Here is an 8,285-nt window from a genome sequence, read left to right on the forward strand (position 1 = left end):
TTTTATATACGTTTTTATATTATAATATTTGTATACAATTTTGCCACGAGCATCGCCTTTTTGTAAGTGTATTGATGACATGTTGTTTTCATAAGTTTATATATATATATATATATATATATATATATATATATATATATATATATATATATATATATATATATATATATATATATATGTGTGTGTGTGTGTGTGTGTGTGTGTGTGTGTAATTCGTACTAATTTTAAGAGGATATCACTGTTTCGTAACACACATCTGTATTAAAAAAATACTTATTACACATACCAAACCATTGATTCTGTTAGTTTCTTGAAGTTAGGCCTACTTCATTTCGTTATTTAATATCGGCTCGAGTTTCGCTATTTAGTGAACTTATTTGGCCAATTATCAGCTATTATGAAACCTTATTAATTACCTCCCCAAACACAACAAATTAGTCTGTAATAAATTATTTAAAAACACGTTGATACAGAAGGGATTACACAGCCAAAAATGGAGCATCCTAATGGGGCATAAAAATGGAGCATCCTAATGGGGCATAAAAATGGAGCATCCTAATGGGGCATAAAAATGGAGCATCCTAATGGGGCATAAAAATGGAGCATCCTAATGGGGCATAAAAAATGGAGCATCCTAATGAGGCATAAAAAATGGAGCATCCTAATGGGGCCTAAAAAATGGAGCATCCTAATGGGGCATAAAAATGGAGCATCCTAATGGGGCCTAAAAAATAGAGCATCCTAATGGGGCATAAAAATGGAGCATCCTAATGGGGCCTAAAAAATGGAGCATCCTAATGGGGCATAAAAATGGAGCATCCTAATGGGGCATAAAAAAAAAGTTGTCGGTCTTTTTCTGCTTCCGCATTCCATATACTTTTCCTCAGAAAAAAAGTTATAGAAAAAACTGAGGAGGAGTATCTGAAAACAGTTGAGAAGAGATAAAGTAAGCAAGAAAGGTATGGCAGTCAGCCATGTATACCAAGGTTCCATTGCTGGCACTTGACTCACTACCAGCGCCACCCTCAATAACCCTACCACCTCACTACCACCTCCCTCAATAACCCTACCACCTCACCACCACCACCCTCAATAACCCTACCACCTCACTACCACCTCCCTCAATAACCCTACCACCTCACCACCACCACTGTCAATAACCCTACCACCTCACCACCACCACCCTCAACAACCCTACCACCTCACTACCACCACCCTCAATAACCCTACCACCTCACCACCACCACTGTCAATAACCCTACCACCTCACCACCACCACCCTCAACAACCCTACCACCTCACTACCACCTCCCTCAATAACCCTACCACCTCACTACCACCACCCTCAACAACCCTACCACCTCACTACCACCACCCTCAATAACCCTACCACCTCACTACCACCACCCTCAATAACCCTACCACCTCACCACCACCACCCTCAATAACCCTACCACCTCACTACCACCACCCTCAATAACCCTACCACCTCACCACCACCACCCTCAACAACCCTACCACCTCACTACCACCTCCCTCAATAACCCTACCACCTCCCTACCACCACCCTCACCAACCCTACCACCTCACTACCACCACCCTCAATAACCCTACCACCTCACTACCACCACCCTCAATAACCCCACGACCTCACCACCACCACCCTCAATAACCCTACCACCTCACCACCACCACCCTCAATAACCCTACCACCTCACCACCACCACCCTCAATAACCCTACCACCTCACTACCACCTCCCTCAATAACCCTACCACCTCACCACCACCACTGTCAATAACCCTACCACCTCACCACCACCACCCTCAACAACCCTACCACCTCACCACCACCACTGTCTATAACACTACCACCTCACCACCACCACTGTCAATAACACTACCACCTCACCACCACCACTGTTAATAACCCTACCACCTCACCACCACCACTGTCTATAACACTACCACCTCACCACCACCACTGTCAATAACCCTAGCACCCCACCACCACCACTGTCTATAACACTACCACCTCACCACCACCACTGTCTATAACACTACCACCTCACCACCACTACTGTCTATAACACTACCACCTCACCACCACCACTTTCTATAACACTACCACCTCACCACCACCACTGTCTGCAACACTACCACCTCACCACCACCACTGTCTATAACACTACAACCTCACCACCACCACTGTCTGCAACACTACCACCTCACCACCACCACTGTCTATAACACTACCACCTCACCACCACCACTGTCTATAACACTACCACCTCACCACCACCACTGTCTATACCACTACCACCGCACCACCACCACTGTCAATAACACTACCACCTCACCACCACCACTGTCTATAACACTACCACCTCACAACCACCACTGTCTATAACACTACCACCTCACCACCACCACTGTCAATAACACTACCACCTCACCACCACCACTGTCTATAACACTACCACCTCACCACCACCACTGTCTATAACACTACCACCGCACCACCACCACTGTCTATAACACTACCACCTCACCACCACCACTGTCTATAACACTACCACCTCACCACCACCACTGTCTATAACACTACCACCTCACCACCACTGTCTATAACACTACCACCGCACCACCACCACTGTCTATAACACTACCACCTCACCACCACCACTGTCTATAACACTACCACCTCACCACCACCACTGTCTATAACACTACCACCTCACCACCACCACTGTCTATAACACTACCACCGCACCACCACCACTGTCTATAACACTACCACCGCACCACCACCACTGTCTATAACACTACCACCTCACCACCACCACTGTCTATAACACTACCACCTCACCACCACCACTGTCAATAACACTACCACCTCACCACCATCACCATCATCCTCTACAACCTCACCGCCTCCCCACCATCACTCTACAACCCCACCACCCCACCATAACTCTACAACTGCACCACCTCCCCACCATCACTATACAACCCCACCACCTCCCCATCACCCTCTACAACCCCACAACCTCCCCACCATCACTCTACAACCCCACCACCCCACCATAACTCTACAACTCCACCACCTCCCCACCATCACTATACAACCCCACCACCTCCCCATCATCACCCTCTACAACCCCATCACCTCCCCACCATCACCCTCTACAACCCCACCACCTCCCCATCATCACTCTACAACCCCACCACCTCACCACCATTACTCTACAACCCCACCACCTCCCCACCATCACTCTACAACTCCACCACCTCCCCACCATTACTCTACAACCCCACCGCCTCCCCACCATCACTCTACAACCCCACCACCTCCCCACTATCACCCTCTACAACCCCACCACCTCCCCACCATCACTCTACGACCCCAACCCCTCCCCACCATCACTCTACAAACCAACCACCTCCCCACCATTACTCTACAACCCCACCACCTCCCCAACATTACTCTACAACTCCACCGCCTCCCCACCATCACTTTACAACCCCACCATCCCCACATTACTCTACAACCCCACCACCTACAACCACCCCACCTCCCCATTACTCTACCCCACCACCTCCCCACCATCACTCTACGACCCCAACCCCTCCCCACCATCACTCCCCAACCACCTCCCCACCATTACTCTACAACCCCACCACCTCCCCACCATTACTCTCCCACCACCTCCCTACAACTATCACCATCACTCTACAACCCCACCACCTCCCCACCATCACCCTCTACAACCCCACCACCTCCCCACCATCACTCTACAACCTCACCACCTCCCCACCATCACTCTACAACCCCATCACCTCCTCACCATCACTCTACAACCCCACCACCTCCCCACCATTACTCTACAACCCCACCGCCTCCCCACCATCACTCTACAACCCCACCACCTCCCCACCATCACTCTACAACCCCACCACCTCCCCACCATCACTCTACAACCCTCCCCCTCCATCACTCTCACCCCACTCCCCACCATCACTCTACAACCCCACCGCCTCCCCCCCATCACCCTCTACAACCCCACCACCTCCCCACCATCACTCTAGAACCCCACCACCTCCCCACCATTACCCTCTACAACCCCACCAACTCCCCACCATCACTCTACAACCCCACCACCTCCCCACCATTACCCTCTACAACCCCACCACCTCCCAATCATCACTCTACAACCACACCACCTACCCACAATCATCCTCTACAACCCCACCGCCTCCCCACCATTACTCTACAACCCCACCACTTCCTCACCATCACTCTACAACTCCACCACCTCCCCACCATTACTCTACAACCCCACCGCCTCCCCACCATCACTCTACAACCCCACCACCTCCCCACTATCACCCTCTACAACCTTACCACTTCCCCACCATCACTCTACAACCCCATCACCTCCCCACCATTACCCTCTACAACCCCACCACCTCCCCATCATCACTCTACAACCCCACCATCTCCCCACCATCACCCTCTACAACCCCACCGCCTCCCCACCATCACTCTACAACACCACCGTCTCCCCACCATCACTCCACAACCCCACTACCTCCCCACCATTACTCTACCATCCCACAACCTCCCCACCGTCACTACAACCCCACCGCCTCCCCACCATTACCCTCTACAACCACACCATCTCCTCACCATCACTCTACAACCCCACCATCACTTTACAATCCCACCACCTCCCCACCATCACTCTACAACCCCACCCCCTCCCCACCATTACCCTCTACAACCCCACCACCTCCCCACCATCACTCTACAACCTCACCACCTCCCCACCACCACTCTACAACCCCACGACCTCCCCACCATTACTCTACAACCCCACCACTCTCCACCATTACCCTCTTCCATCCTCACCACCTCCCCACCATCACTCTACAACCCCACCATCACTTTACAATCCCACCACCTCCCCACCATCACTCTACAACCCCACCATCACTTTACAATCCCACCACCTCCCCACCATCACTCTACAACCCCACCTCCTCCCCACCATTACCCTCTAAAACCCCACCACCTCCCCACCATCACTCTACAACCTCACCACCTCCCCACCATCACTCTACACCCCACCACCACCCCACCATCACACTACAACCCCACCACCTCCCCACCATCATCACTCTACAATCCCACCACCTCCCCACCATTACCCTCTATAACACCCCACACCTCCCCACCATCACTCTAGAACCCCACCACCTCCCCACCATCACTCTACAACCCCACCACCTCCCCACCATCACTCTACAACCCCACCATCACTCTAGAACCCCACCACCTCCCCACCAACACTCTACAACCCCACCACCTCCCCACCACCTCCCCACCATCACTACAACCCCACCACCTCCCCACCATATCTCTACAACCCCACCACCTCCCCACCATCACTCTACAACCCCACCACCTCCCCACCATCACTCTACAACCCCACCACCACCCCACCATCACTCTACAACCTCACCACCTCCCCACCATCACTCTACAACCCCACCACCTCCCCACCATCACTCTACAACCCCACCACCTCCCCACCAACACTCTACAACCCCTCCCCCTCCCCACCATCACTCTACAACCCCACCACCTCCCCACTATCACTCTACAACCCCACCACCTCCCCACCATCACTCTACAACCCCACCAGCTCCCCCCATCACTCTACAACCCCACCACCTCCCCACCATCACTCTACAACCCCACCTCCTCCCCACCATCACTCTACAACCCCACCACCTCCCCACCATTACCCTCTACAACCCCACCACTTCCCCATCATTACTCTACAACCCCACCACCTCCCGACCATCACTCTATACAACCCCTCCGCCTCCCCACCATCACTCTACAACCCCACTACCTCCCCACCATCACTCTTCCATCCCACAACCTCCCCACCATCACTACAACCCCACCGCCTCCCCACCATTACCCTCTACAACCCCACCATCTCCCCACCATCACTCTACAACCCCACCACCTCCCCACCATCACTCTCCAACCCCACCATTACTTTACAATCCTACCACCTCCCCACCATCACTCTGCAACCCCACCACCACCCCACCATTACCATCTACAATCCCACCACCTCCCCACCATCACTCTACAACCTCACCACCTCCCCACCATCACTCTACAACCCCACCACCTCCCCACCATCATCACTCTACAATCCCACCAACTCCCCACCATTACCCTCTACAACCCCACCACCTCCCCACCATCACTCTACAACCCCACCACCTCCCCACCATTATTCTACAACCCCACCGCCTCCCCACCATCACTCTACAACCCCACCATCACCAACCTCTACAACCCCACCCCCTCCCCACCATCATCACTCTACAATCCCACCAACTCCCCACTATCCCTCTACAACCCCACCACCTCCCCACCATCACTCTACAACCCCACCACCTCCCCCCATTATTCTACAACCCCACCACCTCCCCACCATCACTCTACAACCCCACCATCACCCCTCTACAACACCACCACCTACAACCCCCCACTTCCCCATCACTGCAACCCCACCACCTCCCCACCATCACCCTCTACAACCCCTCCACCTCCCCACCATCACTCTACAACCCCACCAGCCTCCCCACCATCACTCTACAACCCCACTACCCCCCCACCATCACTCTACCATCGCACAACCTCCCCACCATCACTCTACAACCCCACCACCTCCCCACCATCACTCTACAACCCCACTATCTCCCCACCATCACTCTACCACCCCACAACCTCCCCACCATCACTCTACAACCCCACCACCTCCCCACCATCACTCTACAGCCCCACCACCACCACCCCACCATCACTCTACAACCCCACCACCTCCCCACCATCACTACAACCCCACCACCTCCCCACCATATCTCTACAACCCCAACACCTCCCCACCATCACTCTACAACCCCACCACCTCCCCACCATTATTCTACAACCCCACCGCCTCCCCACCATAACTCTACAACCCCACCATCACCCTCTACAACACCACCACCTCCCCACCATCACTGCAACCCCACCACCTCCCCACCATCACCCTCTACAACCCCACCACCTCCCCACCATCACTCTACAACCCCACCACCTCCCCACCATCACTCTACAACCCCACTACCTCCCCACCATCACTCTACCATCGCACAACCTCCCCACCATCACTCTACAACCCCACCACCTCCCCACCATCACTCTACAACCCCACTACCTCCCCACCATCACTCTACCATCCCACAACCTCCCCACCATCACTCTACAACCCCACCACCTCCCCACCATCACTCTACAACCCCACCACCACCCCACCATCACTCTACAACCCCACCACCTCCCCCACATCACTACAACCCCACCACCTCCCCACCATATCTCTACAACCCCAACACCTCCCCACCATCACTCTACAACCCCACCACCTCCCCACCATCACTCTACAACCCCACCACCACCCCACCATCACTCTACAACCTCACCACCTCCCCACCATCACTCTACAACCCCACCACCTCCCCACCATCACTCTACAACCCCACCACCCCACCATCACTCTACAACCCCCCACCACCCACCATCACCCTCTACAACCCCACCAACTCCCCACCATCACTCTACAACCCCACCACCTCCCCACCATCACTCTACAACCCCTCCCCCTCACCACCATCACTCTACAACCCCACCACATCCCCACTATCACTCTACAATCCCACCACCTCCCCACCATCACTCTACAGCCCCACCACCTCCCCACCATCACTCTACAACCCCACCACCTCCCCACCATCACTCTACAACCCCACCACCTCCCCACCATCACTCTACAACCCCGCCACCTCCCCACCATTACCCTCAACAACCCCACCACCTCCCCACCATCACTCTACAACCCCACCACCTCCCCATCACTCTCCAACCCCACCATTACTTTACAATCCTACCACCTCCCCACCATCACTCTATAACCCCACCATTTCCCCACAATTACCCTCTACAACCCCACCACCTCCCCACCATCACTCTACAACCCCACCACCTCCCCACAATCACTCTACAACCCCTCCCCCTCACCATCATCACTCTACAACCCCACCACCTCCCCACCATCACTCTACAGCCCCACCACCTCCCCACCATCACTCTACAACCCCACCACCTCCCCACCATCACTCTACAACCCCACTACCTCCCCACCATCACTCTACAACC

The sequence above is a fragment of the Cherax quadricarinatus genome, chromosome 6 (genome assembly GCF_038502225.1).
Source record: "Cherax quadricarinatus isolate ZL_2023a chromosome 6, ASM3850222v1, whole genome shotgun sequence".
NCBI classification, from domain to species: Eukaryota; Metazoa; Arthropoda; class Malacostraca; order Decapoda; family Parastacidae; genus Cherax; species Cherax quadricarinatus.